Source organism: Bos javanicus, chromosome 5, assembly GCF_032452875.1.
Source record: "Bos javanicus breed banteng chromosome 5, ARS-OSU_banteng_1.0, whole genome shotgun sequence".
Taxonomy (NCBI): domain Eukaryota; kingdom Metazoa; phylum Chordata; class Mammalia; order Artiodactyla; family Bovidae; genus Bos; species Bos javanicus.
In genome coordinates this window covers 77,649,401-77,672,759 of record NC_083872.1, presented here as the reverse complement: position 1 = coordinate 77,672,759, position 23,359 = coordinate 77,649,401, and the positions used below count along the sequence as shown (strand labels likewise).

Genomic DNA, 23,359 nt, shown 5'->3' with positions numbered 1-23,359 from the left:
TTTCTCCCTTTGTTTCTTGATGAGTCTGGCTAATGGTTTGTCAATTTTATTTATCCTTTCAAAGAACCAGCTTTTGGTTTTGTTGATTTTTGCTATGGTCTCTTTTGTTTCTTTTGCATTTATTTCTGCTCTAATTTTTAAGATTTCTTTCCTTCTACTAACCCTGGGGTTCTTCATTTCTTCCTTTTCTAGTTGCTTTAGGTGTCGAGTTAGGTTATTTATTTGACTTTTTTCTTGTTTCTTGAGGTGTGCCTGTATTGCTATGAACTTTCCCCTTAGGACTGCTTTTACCGTGTCCCACAGGTTTTGGGTTGTTGTGTTTTCATTTTCATTCGTTTCTATGCAAATTTTGATTTCTTTTTTGATTTCTTCTGTGATTTGTTGGTTATTCAGCAGCGTGTTGTTCAGCCTCCATATGTTGGAATTTTTAATAGTTTTTCTCCTGTAATTGAGATCTAATCTTACTGCATTGTGGTCAGAAAAAATGCTTGGAATGATTTCTATCTTTTTGAATTTACCAAGGCTAGCTTTATGGCCCAGGATGTGATCTATCCTGGAGAAGGTTCCATGTGCGCTTGAGAAAAAGGTGAAATTCATTGTTTTGGGATGAAATGACCTATAGATATCAATTAGGTCTAACTGGTCTATTGTATCGTTTAAAGTTTGTGTTTCCTTGTTAATTTTCTGTTTAGTTGATCTATCCATAGGTGTAAGTGGGGTATTAAAGTCTCCCACTATTATTGTGTTATTGTTAATTTCTCCTTTCATACTTGTTAGCATTTGTCTTACGTACTGTGGTGCTCCCGTGTTGGGTGCATATATATTTATAATTGTTATATCTTCTTCTTGGATTGATCCTTTGATCATTATGTAGTGACCTTCTTTGTCTCTTTTCACAGCCTTTGTTTTAAAGTCTATTTTATCTGATATGAGTATTGCTACTCCTGCTTTCTTTTGGTCCCTATTTGCATGGAAAATCTTTTTCCAGCCCTTCACTTTCAGTCTGTATGTGTCCCCTGTTTTGAGGTGGGTCTCTTGTAGACAACATATGTAGGGGTCTTGTTTTTGTATCCATTCAGCCAGTCTTTGTCTTTTGGTTGGGGCATTCAACCCATTTACATTTACGGTAATTACTGATAAGTATGTTCCCATTGCCATTTACTTTATTGTTTTGGGTTCGAGTTTATACACCGTTTTTGTGTTTCCTGTCTAGAGAATATCCTTTAGTATTTGTTGGAGAGCTGGTTTGGTGGTGCAGAATTCTCTCAGCTTTTGCTTGTCTGAAAAGCTTTTGATTTCTCCTTCATACTTGAATGAGATCCTTGCTGGGTACAATAATCTGGGCTGTAGGTTATTTTCTTTCATCATTTTAAGTATGTCTTGCCATTCCCTCCTGGCTTGAAGAGTTTCTATTGAAAGATCAGCTGTTATCCTTATGGGAATTCCCTTGTGTGTTATTTGTTGTTTTTCCCTTGCTGCTTTTAATATTTGTTCTTTGTGTTTGATCTTTGTTAATTTGATTAATATGTGTCTTGGGGTGTTTCTCCTTGGGTTTATCCTGTTTGGTACTCTCTGGGTTTCTTGGACTTGGGTGATTATTTCCTTCCCCATTTTAGGGAAGTTTTCCACTATTATCTCCTCAAGTATTTTCTCATGGTCTTTCTTTTTGTCTTCTTCTTCTGGAACCCCTATGATTCGAATGTTGTAGCGTTTAATATTGTCCTGGAGGTCTCTGAGATTGTCCTCATTTCTTTTAATTCGTTTTTCTTTTATCCTCTCTGATTCATTTATTTCTACCATTCTATCTTCTAATTCACTAATCCTGTCTTCTGCCTCTGTTATTCTACTATTTGTTGCCTCCAGAGTGTTTTTAATTTCACTTATTGCATTATTCATTATATATTGACTCTTTTTTATTTCTTCTAGGTCCTTGTTAAACCTTTCTTGCATCTTCTCAATCCTTGTCTCCAGGCTATTTATCTGTGATTCCATTTTAGTTTCAAGATTTTGGATCAATTTCACTATCATTATTCGGAATTCTTTATCAGGTAGATTCCCTATCTCTTCCTCTTTTGTTTGGCTTGGTGGGCATTTATCCTGTTCCTTTATCTGCTGAGTATTCCTCTGTCTCTTCATCTTGTTTAAATTGCTGAGTTTGGGGTGTCCTTTCTGTATTCTGGCAGTTTGTGGAGTTCTCTTTATTGTGGCGTTTCCTCACTGTGTGTGGGTTTGTACAGGTGGCTTGTCAAGGTTTCCTGGTTAGGGAAGCTTGTGTCAGAGTTCTGGTGGGTGGATTTGGATTTCTTCTCTCTGGAGTGCAATGGAGTGTCCAGTAATGAGTTATGAGATGTCTATGGTTTTGGGGTGACTTTGGGCAGCCCGTGTCTTGGAGCTCAGGGCTGTGTTCCCGTGTTGCTGGAGAATTTGCTTGGTATGTCTTGCCCTGGAACTTGTTGGCTCTTGTGTGGTGCTTGGTTTCAGTGTATGTATGGAGGCATTTGATGAGCTCCTGTCAATTAATGATCCCTGGGGTCAGGAGTTCCCTGGAGTCAGGGTTTGTACTTAAGCCTCCTGCTTCCAGTTATCGGTCTTATTTTTACAGTAGTTTCAAAACTTCTCCTTCTATACAGCACCATTGATAAAACATCTCCTTTCAAAGACTTGGGTTGCTTTTCTGGGTGCCTGATGTCCTCTGCCGGCATTCAGAAGTTGTTTTGTGGAATTTACCTGGCATTTAAATGTTCTTTTGATGAATTTGTGGGGGAGAAAGTGTTCTCCCCGTCCTACTCCTCCGCCATCTTAGCTCCTCCCCTGGTCCAGCTTGTGTTTCTCCCAGTCCAGCATTTCTCATGATGTATTCTGCATATAAGTTAAATAAACAGGGTGCCAATATACAGCCTTGACGAACTCCTTTTTCTATTTGGAACCAGTCTGTTGTTCCATGTCCAGTTCTAACTGTTGCTTCCTGACCTGCATACAAATTTCTCAAGAGGTAGATCAGGTGGTCTGGTATTCCCATCTCTTTCAGAATTTTCCACAGTTTATTGTGATCCACACACTCAAAGGCTTTGGCATAGTCAATAAAGTTTTCTGGAACTCTCTTGCTTTGACTATGCCAAAGTCAAAGGCTTTGGCATAGTCAATAAAGTTTTCTGGAACTCTCTTGCTTTTTCCATGATCCAGCAGATGTTGGCAATTTGATCTCTGGTTCCTCTGCCTTTTCTAAAACCAGCTTGAACTTCCATATTATTTTCCATAGTGATTGCACCAATTTATATTCCCACCAACAGTGTACAAGGATTCACTTTTCTTCACAGGCTCGCCAGCACTTGTTATTTCTTGTCATTTGGATAATAACCATTTCGACTAGTGTGAGGTGATATCTCATGTTTTGCACTTCCTTAATGATTAGTGATGTTGAGCATCTTTCTATGTGTTTATTGGCCATCTGTATTTTTTTTTTTTTTTGGAAAAATGTCTATTCATGTCCTTTTCCCAATTTTCATCAAGGTTTTTTTTTTGATGTTGAGTTGTATGAGTCCTTTGTATATTTTGGATGTTAATCCCTTATCAGATCAGATTAATCCCTTATCAATTTGCAAATATCTTCTCCCATTCAGTAGGCAGTCTTTTTGTTTTGTTGGTAGTTTCCTCCACTGTACAAGAGCTTTTAAGTTTGATATAATCCCATTTGTTTATTTTTACTTTTGTTTCCCTTGAAACAAAATGAAGAGACATTTCCAAAAAATCATCACAGACCAGTGTCAAGGAGTGTACAGCCTATGTTTTCTTCTAGGTCTTACATTAAATCTTTAATCCATTTAAAGTTTGTTTTTCTGCATGGTGGGAGAGAGTAGTCAATTTGATTCTTTTGCACATAGCTGTTCAGTTTTCCCAATCCCATTTATTGTAGAAACTGTTTCTTGTTGTATAGTCTTACCTTCTTTAATGTAGGTTAATTGCCCGTCTAAATGTGGGTTCATTTTTGGGCTGTCTTTTCTGTTCCATTGATCTATGCGTCTGTAAAAACACTAGTGACAGTACCATACTATTTTGATTACTGTAGCTTTGTAGAGTAGTTTTAAGTCATTGAGCATGATACCTCTGGCTTTATTGTTCTATCTCAAGATTGTTTTGATTATTGGGGGTCTTTTGTGTTTCCATACACATTTTAGGATTATTTTTTCTAGTTTTATGAAAAATGCCATTGGTACTTTGATAGGAATAGCATTGAATTTGTAGATTGCTTTAAATAGTGTGATCATTTTAACAATAATAATTAGTCCAATCCACGAGTATGGTATATCTTTCCATTTGTTTGTGTCATCTTCAATTTCTTTTCTTAATGTCATATGTGATTTATTCCTAAGTATTTTTATTCTTTTGATACAATTATAAATGGGATTGTCTTGTAAATGAGACTTTCTGTGCTTCTTGGATCTGGATGTCTGTTTCTTTTCCCTGGTTAGGAAAATTTTCAGTTAATATTTCTTCAAGTAAGTTCTCTGCCCTTTTTTCTCTTCTCCTTCTGGGACCCCTATGATGTAAATGTTAGTATGTTTGGTCTTGTCTCAGAGGTCTCTTAAACTGCCCTCATTAAAAAAAAAAAAAAAAACACTTTAATTTTTTCTCATCAACTTGGATGAGGTCCAAATCTGTCTTCCAGTTTGCTGAGATGTTCCTGTGCATCATCTAGTCAACTATCATCTAATCTTTTTTTCAAATTATTACCTTTGTGCTGGGTCTTGAGTATGTGGGAATTTCAAGCAAGTTTTTGCACCTGCCCAGTAAGAGTGGAGTCTTTGTTTCTAGGGGGCTTCCCTCATAGCTCAGTTGGTAAAGAATCCGCCTGCAATGCAGGAGACCCCTGGTTCGACTCAGGGTCAAGAAGATCCACTGGAGAAGGGATAGGCTACCCACTGCAGTATTCTTGGGCTTCCCTTGTGGCTCAACTAGTAAAGAATCCGCCTGCAATGTGGGAGACCTGGGTTCGATCCCTGGGTTGGGAAGATCCCCTGCAGAAGGGAAAGGCTACCCACTCCAGTATTCTAGCCTGGAGAATTCCATGGACAGTCCATGGGGTCGAAAAGAGTCAGACACGACTGAGCGACTTTCACTTTCACTTCACTTCACTTCACTTCTGTTTTATAGAGCTGTAAGCTCCAAACCCTGGCTTCAAAGCCAGCGTTCAAGGGAACAGGGGCTCATCTTCCTAATGCAAATCCCCAAGGATAGGGAGCCTGATATGGAGCTTGGACCCCTCACTCCTTAGGGATAACCTGTGAAATTGTGATTATCCTCTCATTTGTAGGTCAGCTACCCTGGGGGTGTGGGTCTGAACCATGCCATGTCTCTGCCCTTCCTAACTGTCTTGTGATTCCTTCTTTCTGTCTTTAGTTGTGGAAAATTTTTTTCCTGCTAGTCTTTTGGTCATTTCAGTACAGTTAAGTTCTCTCAGTCATGTCTGACTCTTTGTGGTCCCATAGACTGCAGCACGCCAGGCTTTCCTTCTATCATCAACTCCCAGAGCTTACTCAGACTCATGTCCCTTGAGTCGGTGATACTATTCAACCATCTCATCCTCTGTTGTCCCCTTCTCCTCCTGCCTTCAATCTTTCCCAGCATCAGGGTCTTTTCCAGTGAGTCAGTTCTTTACATCAGGTGGCCAAAGGATTGGAGTTTGAGCTTCAGCATCAGTCCTTCCAATGATTTCCTTTAGGATGGACTGGTTGGATCTCCTGGCAGTCCAAGGGACTCTCAAGAGTCTTCTCCAACACCACAGTTCAAAAGCATCAATTCTTTGGCTCTCAGCTTTCTTTATAGTCCAACTTTCATATCCATACATGACTACTGGAAAAACCATAGCTTTGACTAGATGGACCTTTGTTGGCAAAGTAATGTCTGTGCTTTTTAAAATCCCCAATTCCCGTCCATTTGAGTTCACTGATTCGTAAGATGTCGATGTTCACTTTTGCTATCTTCTGCTTGACCATGTTCAATTTACCTTGATTCATGGACCTAATATTCTAGGTTCCTATACAATAGTTTTCTTTACAGTGTTGGACTTTACTTTCATCCCCAGGCGCACCCACAGCTGAGCGTTTGTTCCCACTTTGGCCTAGCGCTTCATTCATATGGAGCTTTTAGTAATTGCCTTCTGCTCTTTCCCTTAGCATATTGGATACCTCCTGACCCAGGGAGCCCATCTTCCAATGTCATATCTTTTTATTTTTTCCTGCTATTCATGAGGTTCTCCAGGCAAGAATACTGGATTGGGTTGCAATTTCCCCCTGCAGTGTACCATGTTTTGTCAGAACTCTTCACTATGACCCATTTGTCTTGAGTGACTCTGCAGAACATGGCTCATAGCTTCATTGAATTATGGAAGCCATTTCACTACAACAAGGCTGTGATCTATGAAAAGGATAAAGAGAATAAATTAATATCTAAAAATCTTCCACAATATATATTAAGAAATTCTAACTAAATGTTAAGGGCTTCCTTCATGGCTCAGTTAAATCATTCAAAAATGAAAATCAGACAGCTTTCCAATCATTGGTGCTAGATTGCTCTTTATATAATGTTTTTAACACAGAGATGCCCTGCAACTAAAAACAAAATAGAGGAATCAGAAGCTACTCTTCTACAAAATTAATTAGTATTGTGTGGAGAAAAATCATTCTTCTAAGAGTGTGTCTGTGTGTGAGTGTATAAATGTGTGTATATTTATGGAATCTGTTATATCTACTACTGTGGGCAAGAATCCCTCATAGTCAACAAAAGAGTCCACAACGCAGTGCTTGGGTGCAATCTCAAAAATGACAGAGTGGTCTTAGTTCATTTCCAAGCAAACAATTCAACATCACAGTAGTTCAAGTCTGTTGTCCAACTACTGATGTTGAAGAAGCTGAAGTTGACCACTTCTATGAAGACCTACAGCAAGTTCTAGACTAACACCAAAAAAAAAAAAAAAAAGAAGAGAAAAGAAGAAAGAGATGTCCTTTTCATTGTAGGGGATTGGAATGCAAAAGTAGGAAGTCAAAAGATACCCAGGACAACAGCCTAGTTTGGCCTTGGAATACAAAATGAAGCTAACAAGAGTTTTGTCAAGAGAATACCCTGGTCATAGAAAACACCCCTTTCCAACAAAACAAGAGATAGCCCCTTCCCTGGAGGAGGAAATGGCAACCCACTCCAGTATTCTTGCCTGGAAAATCCCATGGACAGAGGAGACTGGTGGGCTACAGTCCATGGGGTTGCAATGAGTCAGACATGACTTAGCATCTAAAAACAAAAACAAAAAAAAGCAGAGAACTTTAATAATTCTCACTTAGCCACAAGGTCAGGAAGATCCTCTGGAAAAGGGAGTGGTTACCCACTCCACTCCAGTATTCCGGCCTGGAGAATTCTATTCAAACATTATTGAATGCTGTGTGTTAGGTCTTGTGGTAAGTGCTTTACATATATTATTTAATTCTCACCAACGTTTTTGAGAGAAATTTCATTTTTGTTTTTAGTTGAGAGATGATGAGACACCAGTACTTGAATGCAGATTTTTCTGACAACAAAAAACATTTTTAAGTAGTTTTTCCTTCAAGAAATATGCATTAAACCCTGTAATAGGTTATGAGAATTTAACAGATAGGAGGACATGTGACTTTTATTCTTATAGAGTTTTAATCCATTTGAAGTTGATTTTCTGTATGGTATAAGAGAGTGTCCACTTTAGTTCTTTTTTTAAAAAAAAATTGGGACATAATTGCTTTATAATGTTGTGTTAGTTTCTGTTGTACAACGAAGTGAATCAGCTGTATGTATATATCTTCCTCTTGGACCTCCCTCTCACCCCACCCCCTCATCAGACTCCTCTAGGTCATCACAGCACCAAGCTGAGCTCCCTGTGCTTTAGAGCATGTTCTCATTAGCCATCTATTTTACACATGGTAGTGTATATATATCAATCCTAATCTCCTAGTTTGTCCCACGCTCCTCTTCTGCCCTGTGTCCACATGTCCATTTTTGACATCTGAATCTTTATTTGTGTCCTGGAAATAAGTTCATCTGTACCGTTTTTCTAAATTCCTCATATGCGTTAACATTTGTTTTTCTCTTTCTGACTTACTTCACTTTGTATGACAGGCTCTAGGTCCCACCACATCTCTACAAGTGACTCAAATTCATTCCTTTATATGGCTGAGTAATACTCCATTGTATATATGTACCACATTTTCTTTATCCATGCATCTATCATTGGATGTTTAGGTTGTTTCCATGTCCTGGCTACTGTAAAGAGTACTGCAATGAATATTGGGGTACATGTGTCATTTTGAATTATGGTTTTCTCAGGGGATTTGGCCAGAAATGGGATTGGTGGGTTATATGATAATTTTTAGTTTTTTAAGGAACTTCCATACTGTTCTCTCCAGTGGCTGTATCAATTTACATTCCCAGCAACAGTGCAAGAATGTTCCTTTTTCTCCACATCCTCTCCAGCATTCATTGTTCGTAGATTTTTCAGTTATGGCCATTCTAATTGATGTGCGGTGATAACTCATTGTAGTTTAGATTGGCATTTCTCTAATAATTAATGATCAATATCTCTTCCTGTGTCTTTTGGCCATCTTTATATCTTCTTTGGAGAGATGTCTATTTAGATCTTTCACCCATTTTTTGATTGGGTTTTTTGTTTTTTTGATATTGAGCCTCATGTGCTGTTTGTATATTTTGGAGATTAATCTTTTGTCAGTTGTTTTGTTTGCAAATATTTTCTTCTATTCTGAGGATTGTTTTTTCATCTTCTTTATGATTTCCTTTGCTGTGCAAATTCTTTTAAGTTTAATTAGGCCCCACTTGTTTATTTTTATTTTGTTTAGGAGTTGGATCTAAAAAGATCTTGCTATGATTTATGTCAAAGAGTATTCTGTGTGTTTTCTCTAAGAGTACTGTAGTGTTCAGTCTTACATTTAGGTATGTAATCCATTTTGAATTTATTTTTCTGTATGGTGTTAGGGTGTGTTCTAATTTCATTCTTTTACATATAGCTGTGCAGTTTTCCCAGTACCTCTTACTGAAGAAACTGTCTTTTCTCCATGGAGTATTCTTGCCTCCTTTGTCATAGATTAGGTGACCATCGGTGTGTGTGGGTTTATCTTTGGGCTTTCTATCCTGTACCATTGATCGATATTTCTGTTTTTTGTGACAGTGCCATTCTGTCATGATTACTGTAGCATTGTAGTATAGGCTGAAACTGGGGAGCCTGATTCCTCTAGCTCAATTTTTCTTTCTCGAGATTGCTTTGCCTATTCGGGGTCTTTTGTTTCCATACCAATTGTAAAATTTTTTGTTTTAATTCTGTGAAGCATGCCATTGGTAATTTGATAAAGATTGCACTGAATTTGTAGATTGCTTTGGGTGGCATAGTCATTTTCACAGTATTGGTTCTTCCAATCCAAGAATATGGTATATTTCTCCATCTATTTGTGTCATCATTGATTTCTTTCATCAATATTTTGTAATTTTCTGAGTACAGGTCTTTTGCCTTCTTAGGTAGGTTTATTCCTAGATATTTCATTCTTTTAGTTGTGATGGTATATGGGGTTGCTTTCTTAATTTCTCTTTCTAATTTTTCATTGTTAGTGTATAGGAATGCAAGAGCCTTCTGTGCATTAATTTTGTATCCTGCAACTTTACCAAATTCATTGATTAACTCTAGCAGTTTTCTCATGTCATCTTTAGGATTTTCTATGTATAGTATCATAAATGCACACAGACAGTTTTACTTCTTTTCCAATTTGCATTCTTTTTACTTCTTTTTCTTCCCTGATTGCCATGCTAGGACTTCCAAAACAATGTTGAATAATAGTGGCAAGAGTGGACACCCTTGTCTTATTCCCGATCTTAGAGGATATGCTTATAGTTTTTCACTGTTGATAATGATGTTGTGGGTTTGTCATATTTGTCCTTTATTATGTTGAGATAGGTTCCCTCTATGCCCAATTTCTGGTGAGCTTTTAATCATAAATAGGTGTTGAATTTTATCAAAAGTTTTTTCAGCATCTATTGAGATGATCACATGGTTTTTATTCTTCAGTTTGTTAATATTGGTTGATTTTCATGTATTGAAGAATCCTTGCATCCCTGAGATAAATCCCACTTAATCATCATATATGATCCTTTTAATGTGTTGTTGGATTCTGTTTGTTTGTACTTTGTTGAGAATTGTTGCATCTGTGTTTGAGTGATATTGGCCTGTAGTTGTCTTTAGTGTGTATGTGTGATGTTTGTCTGGTTTTCATATCAGGTAGCCTTGTAGAATGAATTTGGGAGTGTTTTTCCCTCTGCAATTTTTTATAAGAGTTTAAGAAGGATGGATGTTAGCTGTTTTCTAAATACTTGATAGAATTTGCCTGTGAATCTGTGTAGTCCTGGACTTTTGCTTGTTGAAAGATTTTTAATTACAGTTTCAACTTCATTACTTGTGATTGGCCTGTTTATATTTTCTAACTCTTCCTGATTCAGTCTTGGAAAGTTGTACGTTTCCAAGAATTTTTCCATTCCCTCCAAGTTGTCCATTTTGTTAGCATGTAGTTGCTTGTGAAAATGAAAGTGACAGTTGTTCAGTCGTGTCCTACTCTTTGCAACCCCGTGGACTGTACCCCACCAGGCTCCTCTGTGGAATTTTCCAGGCAAGAATACTGGAGTGGGTTGCCATTTCCTTCTCCAGGAGATCTTCCTGACCCAGGGATTGAACCTAGGTCTCCTGCATTGCAGGCAGCTTCTTTACCATCTGAGCCACCAGCGTAATACTCATAGTTGTCTGTAGTAGTCTTTTATGATCCTTTGTATTTCTGCAGCATCAGTTGTAATTTCTCCAAATCAATTTTATTGATATGAGTTCTCCTTTTTTTTTCTTGATGAGTCTGGCTCATCAAAATTGATGAGACTTATCAATTTTATCTTCTCAAACAACCAACTTTTAATTTTATTGATCTTTGCTATTGTTTTCTTCATTTCTTTCTCTTCAGATCTTTATGATTTCTTTCCTTCTACTGATTTTCAGTTGTCTTTCTTCTTGTTTCTCTAGTTGCTTTAGGTGTAAGTCTAGACAGTTTATTTGAGATTTTTCTTGTTTCCTGAGGTGAGATTTCAGAAGACTGTTGTAGTTTCTTTTTCCCTATCCTCACGTTCAGTCTGTAATTGTCCCTAGCATTATTGTTAAGCTGTTTTGGTGGTGCTGAATTCTCTTAGTTTCCAGCTCACTTATTCTGTAAAACTTTTGATTTCTCTGTCAAATCTGGAAGAGATCCTTGCTTTATAGAATAATCTTGATTGTAGTTTGTTTTTTTTTTTTTTTTTCCCTTTCATCACTTTAAATACATCATGCCACTGCCTTCTGGCCTGCAGAGTTTCTGCTGAAAAATCAATTGATAACTTGATGGGGATTCCCTTGTATGCTATTTATTGCTTTCCCTTGCTGCTCTTAATATTTTTTCTTTGAATTTAAGTTTTGCTTGTTTGATTAATATGTGTGTTTTTCTCCTAGGGTTTATCTTGTATGGAACTCTCAGTCCTTCCTGAACTTGTGTGGATGTTCCTTTCCCATGTTAGGGAAGTTTTCAACTATAATCTCTTAAATATTTTATTACACCCTTTTTCTTTCTCTTCTTCTTCTGGGACCCCTATAATTCAAATATTGGTGCATTTAATGTTGTCCCAGAGTATCTGAGACTGTCCTCAATTCTTTTCAAATTTTTCCCCCTTATTCTGCTCCTTGGCAGTTATTTCCATTATTCTATCTTCCAGCTCACTTATTCATTCTTTTGCCTCAGCTATTCTGTTATTGATTCCTTCTAGTGTATTTTTCTTTTTTATTTCAATTTTTGTGTTGTTCATCTGTTTGTTCTTTAGTTCTTCTAGGTCTTTGTTAAATATTTCATATATATTTTTAATCTGTTCCTCCATTCTATTTCTGAGATTTTGGATCATCTTTATTATAATTATCCTGAATTCACTTTCAGGTAGATTGTGTATTTCCATTTATTTAGTCTTGTACATTTTTACCTTCCTTCTTCATCTGTAACATATTTTTGTTGTTGTTGTTTCATTCTTTTGATGGGTGGGAACATGTTCCTGTCTTACTGGTTATATGGCCTGAGGCTTTCAGCACTGGACTTTGCAGACAATTGGGTAGAGCCAGGTCTTGGTGCGGAGATGAGGATCTCGGGGAGACCTCACTCTGATAAACATTTTTGGAGGTCTGAGGTTCTCTGTTAGTCTAGTAGTTTCAGGTTGATGCTCCCACCACAGGAGCTTAGGCCTGACCCTTGGCCTTTGAACCAAGATCCTGCAAACTGTATGACACCACAAAGGAAAAAAAAAAAGGAGAATAATAACAAAGAATAAAAAATAAAATTAGAAAAATAACAGATATATTAGAAAAAATAAAAATAGAAATGAAACAAAATAACATCAAGATAAAACAGAACCACAATGGCAAAAAATAAAACCCCCCAAAACTCTGGAAAAGGCCTTGGCGGTGGTGGGGCTGGAGCTTAGGTGTGTGTATGGATTAGGTGGGGCTCATGTTTGGTGGAGGCGGGGCCTAGGTTCTGGACCCAGGGGTCTGGAAAAGGCCCTAGGGGTTGGGGGCAGGGTGCAGCCTCACATCTCCAAGTGTGGAGGATGAGGACCAGGACCGCTGCAGGCTTGCTGGGGCCCAAGTGGATTGGGGAAACACTGGCTGTGTTCCCCTTTGATCCTCCTATCCCTAAGGGTCCCTCCCTGTCACCCCATTTACCTCTACTCTTCCTCTCCTCCTCCTCCCTCCCATGCTCCCAGGACCTGAAGGGGGCATTGGAAGGAGCATCAGAGGGTGGAGGACCAGGCTTGGAACCCAGTAGGCTCTCTGGGGCTCAAGTGGACAGGAGAAATGTTGGCCACATTCCCCTCCCATCCCCCAGTGCCCTGAGGGTCCCTTCCTGTCTCTGTTGCTCTCCTCATGGTGAGTGGACTCCTCCAGTAGTGGGACCCCCCTTCTCTCTCCTAGTTCCCTCTCAAGGGTACCTGTCCCTTCCTGCCTCCATCTCTCCCCACTCTCTGCTCGCCCCCACCCCCACATTCTACGTAGTAGCTTGGGCATTCCTCTCATTCTCTTAGGTGTCCATATCTATCCCCCACCAACGTCAAGTAGGTGCCCTAGTTGTGAGGAGACATGAACTTCACACCATAACACTCCACCATTTTGACTTCACCCCCTCCATTTTAGCTCTTGCATGTGGCTGTCTGGTTTTCCCAATACCATTTTTAAAAGAGATTATCCTTTCCCTATTGCATAGTCTTTGAACATGTCTTTCTGATGCTATTTCTCCTGGCAAGCAAGTCATGGAAATGTGTCAAGAGTTTGAAAGGGTGACTATAAGGAGCCAGACTGTGTTCTGGCATCTAGTGTCCAGCTTCATGGGTGTTGTGAAGGAATTATAGAAATAGTAGAAGCAGCTATGGTTTTCTGGCTCTAGCTTTCTGATCTTCCTTATTACTAGACCACAGAAATTCCAGTGGCAGCCCCTACACTCCTACTCCTTTGTTCCTTCCAACAGTAATGATTCCTTATTGAATCCCTTGCCCATAAATTTTCTGGAGTTATTTGTTTCCTGCACTGAGTCTTGACTGACAACTCAATTCTCATTTGATTTATTTCACTCTCATGGTTCTAGTTTCACACTCCCTAGGCAGCCATCCTATCATGACTTGATAGACAGTCTGTGTAATGGATAAGAGTATAATCTCTGGAATCAGGTTTGGTATCAAATTTTCTTCAATTACCATAGGAAAGTCATTTAACCTTTAGGAGTCTCAGTTTCCTTACTGTAAAATATTAATAGTGATGATAATACACCTCACAGGATTGTCATGGAGATTAAATGCCACCTTGTGTAAGTGCTGTATACATAATGAAAGTTGATAAATGACAGTTATGTTATTCCTATTGTTATCATTGTTGCTATTACTCCTGTGTGTCTGACTTTCACACTCTTTCTTTGGATTCTCAAAGCAGGTGACCGGTCCTCATGACCTAATCAAAGCCCTGTTCTTAGACATCACTGTTACTATATATGATAAGATGGTATATTCTGTATTCATTAAAATAATCTTTTAGAACAATTTTTCACAACATGCATAATGATTGACATTTGCATGCATGAAAACCACATGACCTGAGGGTATAATCTATGCTTTTACCTTGCATTCCAGAAAGCATATTAGAATTCACATGAGTAAAAATGATATTGTTATTGCAATACATCTATGTATATATGTATTTGTTTATGCTATAACTTGTTAAATAACAGCAAAATGATTCACAAAATTTTATACATTTCTATTTTCTCACTGCTTGACTGATGATGACATTTTCAAACTTTCTGAATAATTTTCTCCCTTTACTTGTTGGCAACTGCTCGTCTCTGGTTGGATCCTTCCTCCCTATGCTATGGGTTGGAAAATGCCTCCAGGCAGAAAGTTGAGGTGATCATAGCGATCACTCATTTTATTCTTTCCCTCAGTGATCAAAGTTCTGAATGTCTATTGTCTCAGGTCTAAAACCAGGTGTTTCATATATTTTCGTTTAATTTTCCAGTTGTTTACAGTGAAAGGACAAGTCTGCTAACAGTTATTCCATCTTTGTAGGATTAGAAATGCCTCCATAAATATTCTTGATTGAATGAATCATGTAATTTGAGAGGAAATATTAGAATATAATCTATGATTTTCTACCTAATTTCTTTTGTGGTCTCTCAGGTATTGAAGATGGCTCTTCCATTGGGGATAAAATGTTAAGAGATTCTTGTCCTTTTGATCTTTTCTCTGCAGCTGCTGGATCCCAAATCACCCTCAGAATGACACTAAGTTTCTTAAGATTAAAAAAAAAATGACTTTTTAGTTTCTCACTGCATACATGTAACCTTTCTTACTTCAAGCCTTAACTAACTTAATCCTTGATTTCTCTCTTTTTTTTCCTTTGACTTTTGTTCTTTTGCTCACTCTTCTTATTCTCAGTCTTGTTTTCTCTCAGGGAATCTATTTTCCATCACCTTTTAATATTTATTTAAAGACATGCATTTACATTGATTTTTCTTTCTTTTTTTTGTCTATGCTACATGGCTTACAGGATCTTTGTTCCTCAGCCAGGGATTGGACCTGGACCCTCAGCAGTAAAAGCACAGAGTTTTAACCACTGGACAGCCAGAAAATTCCCACACTTACACTAATTTTACAAAATATTGTTCCTGGAAAAATTGAGAAGATATACATGCAAGTAAGAAAGAATGATTTCTTTTAGACATCACCTGGATTCAGCCCAAGATGGAAAGGACCTGGAAGCCACTCAAAGTCTTGGATAATTGCTAATTGGCTGGAATATTGGAAAATAACTTGGCATTTCCCACATGTAAAATATTTATATAAAAGAGACATGAATAGAAATAAGACATTTCTTACTTTTCCCTAGAAAGGTGGATATTTTTATATTTTTTTCATTAAGATAAAATTTTATTTAAAAAGTGCTATCTTACACTGCAAAGATGTCCATTAAACCTTATAATTAAACATGCCAGAGAAGAACCATGTAATGAAAATGTCTTCTTAACTCACCCAATCATTTCAAAATCATACTTTGCTGACCTCTATAACCCCATTTAAAAAATATTTTTTGTTTTAAACAAGAGAAAAATAGACAGATACATGTTGGTAAATGCTAACTGCCCATATTCACATAGATACACAGTATAATCTCTGAGTCCAATATTCAGAGAAAGGAGTAAAAAAGCTAGAACTCTGTACACTACTATATAGGAGCTAGCACTCTCCAGCTTCCAACAGAACTGAGGGAGCAGAAGATTTTTCTGTTTTCTCACAGAACATGGTGGTGTTGCTCACATAAAGTTTTTATTGAGACTGGAAGGGATTAAAATGAATTTGGAACAGAAAGAGGGTAAAAAGTTTCTTTCAACTGAATTCTGCTCAAGGTATCTACTCCCCAAAATAAGTTGTGGACCATGGTATAAAGGAGAAAAGAGACCTTAAAAACAGAGCAACCAAGCACAAGAGGAGGAAAAAAAAAAAGGTTGCAACTTGCTTCCACAGACTGAAGAAAATTAAATAAGGAAGGGCTTCCTTGTAGCTCAGTCATTAAAGAATCTGCTTGCAGTGCAGGAGACCTGGGTTCGACCTCTGGGTCAGAAGATCCCCTGGAGAAGGGAATGGCAATCCACTCTAGTATTCTTGCCTGGAGAACTCCATGGACAGAGGAACCTGGTGGGCTGCAATCTGTGGGGTCACAAGGAGTTGGACATGACTGAGTGACTACTACTACTGGAATTCCATTTGTCTTCTCCTTCCACTTCCTTTCCTTCCTCCCACTCACCATCATCTTCATCTTCATGTTTATCCTCATCCACTTCAACAATATCTTCCAATCCTTCCTCTTCGTTATCATCTCCTTTTTCTTCTCCTTTCCCTTTCTCATCATCCTTGTCAGGAATCAAGTATTACTGTAATGGAGATTGGCCAAATATCATCTTTGGTGACCTCTCCTAATTCATCTGCACCTACATCAGAATGAACGGTAAACCAGGTGAAGAAACTCCCTGGTTTCTCATGCTGTCTCTTCCTGCTGGCTTTTTTCTGCGTTTGACTTGAGCATTTCATCAGATTCTTTCTGGATTGCTGTTTGGTTTCAGTGGACTTTGAAGATGGATCACCACACTCATTCAGATGAAATTCTTTGAATAGAACTTTATTTTCAAGGTAAGCGTTTTCATCAAAATAAAAATCTATTCCATAACCTGATTTAATATCTTCAAATTCTGTCACTTCAGCTCTTGTCAAATAACGCAGTATCTCTTTGTCCTCCCCCCCAAACAGTACAGATACTTGTGGACGGTTAACAAATGTTGTCACCCTAAAATTTTGTATTTTGGCAATCAATTTTGACCTCTTCTGAAAAAATGTTTGGGAGAAGTTGTTATATTTCTGTTCTGCTTTGAAAATCTCCTCACTGGCTTGTTCATCAGGTCTGTTTTATTTTCTTCATCAGTATGTTCAATTGCTTCTTGCTGTTCTTTTCCTTCCTTAGGCAAGTTCAGAAAAGTAGATGTTTCCTTTGGCTTGGAGGCAGGAGTCAGTCTCAATTTCTTCAGTTTTTTCACTTGGGGTGGAAGTGAAGAATGGTGTTTGGGGTCTGTGCAACAAGAAAAGCCAAGAATCCACCCAAGGGAAGGGACACATATGAGGAGCTCTAAGAACTAGAAGGGTAACTCTTCACTGCATAATGAGGCCTATGATCTCAGCCACGTGGCCATTATTTCTTAGGATCAACGTAAAAACCTAATAGTCAAATTTGAGGCATTTAGATAGGTCCAGTTTTCTTCCAAAAGACAACCATTGTTATCAGTTTCTTTCACATCTTTTCAAATATACTGTATATAACACTGATAATGACGTTCTTCATCTTTCTTTTTTCATTTGACATTGTATCTTGGCAAAGTTGCTAGTCAGTACAGAAAGAGCAACACCATTATTCTTTTTTCATAGTCTAAGGAAAAGCTGTAACCTAATTTGTTTTCTTTTTTAGTTGAAATATAATTGATATGTAACTTTATATTAGTTTCAGGTGTACAACATGATGTTTTGATATTTGTATAATTTGTGGAATGATTACCACAATAAGTTAGCATCCAACACCATAGTTACAGGGCTTCCCTGGTGGTTCAGACAGTAAAGAATCCTGTAACGCAGGAGACCTGGGTTTAATCCCTGAGTTGGGAAGAACCCTGGTGGAGGCTATGGCAATCCATGCTAGTATTCTTGCCTGGAGAATCCCCATGGACAGAGGAGCCTCGCAGGCTACAGCCCATGGAGTCGCAAAGAGTTGGACATAACTGAGCGACTAAGCACACACCATAGTTACAAAGGTCTTTTTTTGTGTGATGAGAGCTTTTATGATCTACTTTCTTAGCAACTGTAACACATCCATTACAGTATTACTAACTGTAGCCACACGAGGAACATTATATTCTCATGACTTATTTATTATTATTTTTTTTTTATTTGGCTGTGCTGTGTGTCATGCTGGATCTTAGTTCCCTGACCAGGGATTGAACCTGGTGATTGAACCATGATTCCCCTTCAGTGGAAGCATGGGGTCTTAACCACTGGACAGCCAAGGAAGTTCTGACATTTATTTTATAACTGGAAGTTTGTACTTTTTAACCCACTTCATCCATTTTGCCCACCCTCAACTGTGCCTCTGGCAACTACCAACCTGCTCTCTGTATCTATGAGCTTGGTTTTGTTTTTAATTCAACATATAAGTGAGATGATATGGAATTCATCTTTCTCTGACTCATTTTACTTAGTATAACGCCCTCTAGGTTCACCCATGTTGCTGTTGCCACAAATATCAAGATTTCATTCATTTTTTAAGCATAATTTTATTAATTTATTTGACCATGCCACAAAGCATGTGGGATCTTACTTTCCCAACCAGGAATCAAGCCTGTGCCCCTTGAAGTGGAAGCTCAGAGTCTTAACCACTGGACCATTAGGGAAGTCCCTTTTTAAAAAATGGCTGAATAATATTGTATCATATATATATATATATATATATATATATATATACCCCATTTTCTTTGTCATCTATTGATGGACAATTAGGTTGCTTTCATGGCTTGTCTGTTAATTTGTTTAACCAATACTTGCTGATGATCAATAGCATTAATCTTTAGACAGTATAAATTCTGCTGCATGAATCATCTTACACATGCTATTTTACATAGCACAAATACATCTGTAGTATGAATTCCTAGAAATTCAATTGCTAATCAGGGGATATGTAATTTTAACTTTTATAGTTATTGGCAATTTTTTCCAGGAATGTGAGATTGAATAATGTGTCCTTTACAATACTGCATACAGTGTTTTATAGTTGTTTGAGAACTCATATATTCATTTGTTGAACCAATTTACCTTTGTAAAATCACATAAAGCAGTATATGTGATGGAAATGTGAAATATACAATCTTTAAGACTAAAGCATTATGACTATTTTCAATAATAAATCCAATCAGCTCATGTTTGACAAATAAGTTTCTGGGTTTATTGCTTCCTTGTCCTGATGTGGGCACAGTGAGATAACAGAGATAAGCTATCCATCTAAACTCCACCCTAAACTGCAATGGCTCTGGCTTCAAAGTAACATTCACTTTAAGATAGAAGGGTAATGTTAGGTTTTACAACCCAAAAAGCAAAAATAAGTCATTTTCACTGGACTTCTTTGTTCAGATGAGAAACAAAACTTTGTTCTTCCAGGTGTGCATCTTTGGATAAAAACATATTCTTGTTAATGCCTCAAATGAAGTCAATGTACTTAGCAAACATACAGTTCAGCGTTCTCTCAAGTTGAAAGCATTTAGGGTGTAAATGAAGTCCTAATGGCAGAGAAGATGGCAACAGTATGTCCAGAGCTCTGAAATGAAAATATAGGAAGACTAAGGAATAGACTGTAGTTGCAATTACGAGGCAAGAAAGTTGGTGCTCTTACAATGGGGTTTGCATTATTTGTACTTTTACCCAAATGGTGAGGATTATTATAAATGTCATCTCTTTTATGGTTACATTTGTTCTATTAGAACTAATACGGTTCTGCAGAAGACCAAGTCTTCTTTAAAGGGCATACAGAGAACCTTGATTTGATAGCTGAACACACGGACTTAGCTGTATTCACCCACATATAATAGCAATTTAAAGTGACAGCAGAGGATAGAAAGACCCTGTTCTTGGGATAATGAGTCAACCCTGATGAATGTTACTTCTCAGTGGGTACCCTCTACTTTTTTAAAAGAGTCTTTGATGCTGATCCAAACAGGTCTAAACTCAATTCTACTCCTGTTTTTTCAGAGTTGGCTTAAGCCTTGTGTCAGCCTGCATCTTGCACTCCACAATAGGCTGCTTCATGCTGACCTCTTATCTATGATCCTAGTCTTAGGGGCTTTAATTCTTCACTCTGACCTGCTTACCCAGGGTTTGAATTTTGCAGGCGCCTCAGATGAGGAGTAGCTTAACACTTGCTTTTGAATCTCTGCTTTTGCTGTTGGAAGTCAAGGTAACCATGTGCTTAGAGCTGGTGCATGCTGACCTCGGCAGCCTGCATCCTGTTCTAGCAGCTTTCCTGGCAGAGTTCTAATTAGAGTTCTTTTGAATCCGGGGAGCTATATAGTGCAGTTAAGAAGACAAACATGGTCTTGAATCTCAGCTTAAATTCTTTCTGGCTGTGACTTTGAGCAAGTTACTTAGCCGTTTTGAGTTTTGCCTTTCTCATCTGTAATAAAGTGAGAATAGAGTCTATTTTCTGAGGTTTTATTGACAAGACTAGAAGCAGTAATATGCGATACACTTTTGGTAAAATACGGGCTATTATTTTATGCACTTTATTAGTTTATGCAGCCGCCTTTGACCAGAGCCTGCTTTCTCCTTCCAATCACTGAGGGCTGTGACAGTCTTGATAACTTGTATGCCTCTAAGGAGATGAAGAGGAAGCATTCCTTTTTCTTCTCTCCCAATATGACTCTTTCTCTTCATCAGTTCAGTTCGGTTCAGTTGCTCAGTAGTGTCTGACTGTTTGCGACCCCATGGACTACAGCATGCGAGGTCTCCTGTCTATCAACAACTCCCGTAGTTTACCCAAACTCATGTCCATTGAATCGATGATGCCATCCAACCATCTCATTCTCTGTCATCACCTTCTCACCCACCTTCAATGTTTCCCAGAATCAGGGTCTTTTCAAATGAGTCAGCTCTTCACATCAGGTGGCCAAAGTATTGGAGTTTCAGATTCAACATCAGTTCTTCCAATGAACACTCAGGACTGATCCCCTTTAGGATAGGCTGGTTGGATCTCCTTGCAGTCCAAGGGACTCTCAAGAGTCTTCTCCAATACCACAGTTCAAAAGCATCAATTCTTTGGTGCTCAGCTTTCTTCACAGTCCAACTCTCACATCCATACATGACCACTGGAAAAACCATAGCCTTGACTAGATGGAACTTTGTTGGCAAAGTAATATCTCTGCTTTTGAATATGCTATCTTGTTTGGTCATAACTTTCCTTCCAAGGAGTACGCGTCTTTTAATTTCACGGCTGCAGTCACCATCTGCAGTGATTTTGGAGCCCCCAAAAATAAAGTCTGACACTGTTTCCACTGTTGCCCATCTATTTGCCATGAAGTGATGGGGCCAGATGCCATGATCTTAGTTTTCTGAATGTTGAGCTTTAAGCCAACTTTTTCACTCTCCTCTTTCACTTTCATCAAGAGGCTTTTTAGTTCCTCTTCACTTTCTGCCATAAGGGTGGTGTCATCTGCATATCTGAGGTTATTGATATTTCTCCCAGCAATCTTGATTTCAGCTTGTGCTTCCTCCCACCCAACATTTATCATGATGTACTCTGCATATAAGTTAAATAAGCAGGGTGACAATATACAGCCTTGACATACTCTTTTTCTTATTTGGAACCAGTCTGTTGTTCCATGTCCAGTTCTAACTGTTGTTTCTTGACCTGCATACAGGTTTCTCAAGAGGCAGGTCAGGTGGTCTGGTATTCCCATCTCTTTCAGAATTTTCCACAGTTCGTGATGATCCACAGAGTCAAAGGTTTTGGCATAATCAATAAAGCAGAAGTAGATGTTTTTCTGTAACTCTCTTGCTTTTTCCCAGGGGTTCCCTGGTGACTCAGAGGTTAAAGCATCTGCCTGCAATGCAGGAGACCTGGATTTGATCATTGGGTTGGGAAGATCTCCTGGAGAAGGAAATGGCAACCCACTCCAGTATTCTTGCCTGGAAAATCCCATGGACAGAGGAGCCTGGTGGACTATACTCCACGGGGTAGCAGAGTCAGACACGACTGAGCGACTTCACTTAATGCTTTTTCAATGATCCAGCGGATGTTGGCAATTTGATCTCTGGTTCCTCTGCCCTTTCTAAAACCAGCTTGAATATCTGGAAGTTCATGGTTCATGTATTGCTGAAGCCTGGCTTGGAGAATTTTGAGTATCACTTTACTGGCATGTGAGATGAGTGCAATTGTGCAGTAGTTGGAACATTCTTTGGCATTGCCTTTCTTTAGGGTTGCAATGAAAACTGACCTTTTCCAGTTTTCCAAATTTGCTGGCATATTGAGTGCAGCACTTTCTCAGCATCATTTTTCAGGATTTGAAATAGCTCAACTGTAATTCCATCACCTCCACTAGCTTTCTTTGTAGTGATGCTTCCTAGGGCCCACTTGACTTCACATTCCAGGGTGTCTGGCTGTAGGTGTGTGATCACACCATCGTGATCATCTGGGTTGTGAAGATCTTTTTTGTACAGTTCTTCTGTGTATTCTTGCCACCTCTTAATATCTCCTGCTTCTGTTAGGTCCATACCATTTCTGTCCTTTATTGAGCTCATCTTTGCATGAAATGTTCCCTTGGTATCTCTAATTTTCTTGGAGAGATCTCTAGTCTTTTCCATTCTATTGTTTTCCTCTATTTCTTTGCACTGATCACTGAGGAAGGCTTTCTTATCTCTCCTTGCTATTCTTTGGAACTCTGCATTCCAATGGGTATATCTTTCATTTTCTCCTTTTCTTTTCACTTCTCTTCTTTTCACAGCTATTTTTAAGGCCTCTCAGAGAGCCATTTTGCTTTTTTGCACTTCTTTTTTTGGGGAATGGTCTTGATCCCTGTCTCCTGTATAATGTCACAAACCTCTGTCCACAGTTCATCATGTACTCTATCAGATCTAGTCCCTTAAATCTATTCCCCACTTCCACTGTATAATTGATCCTGATTAAAATGATTAAAAGTTTTCTCAAGTGCCATGCTGGGGTGTGGCTCAGTCAATCCTGTCATAAATTAAGAGAGATATCCTAGGGGAGGTCTCAGCCTGAATTCTCTTTTTAGTCCTAGAAATGGCCTTTAACAGGGATCTTCCTGGCTAAGAAAATGCAAACTTTCAGCATGGAGCTCACATATGCATGTTCCTTATCATTATCTTTGTATTTCATAATACAGTATGAAGAGGGAAGCAAATTATAAATCATCTTTTCATTGTGAAATTCTTACACTGAGAAGGCCAATAAACATCAGTTAATGTACAGACCAAGAAAACTACCGATGACATCAGAATATGTTGTACAAAGGGTCATAAGGAAATGTAACGGGTTTATTTGCTAACACTGAGCTTCTTTGCTAACACTAAACTCTCCTCAAAAGGGGAGTTTTCTTTTTCTGAACCCAAGAAAAATACTAGATCGTTTGTTACTGTTTTT

General features: G+C 38.3%; 1 pseudogene; it reads right to left on the bottom strand.

Moving 5' to 3' along the window:
• Window positions 1–15,474: 15,474 nt before the first annotated feature.
• On the bottom strand, window positions 15,475–20,206 carry LOC133248751 (protein SET-like; annotated as a pseudogene).
• Between the last annotated feature and the right edge of the window lie 3,153 nt (window positions 20,207–23,359).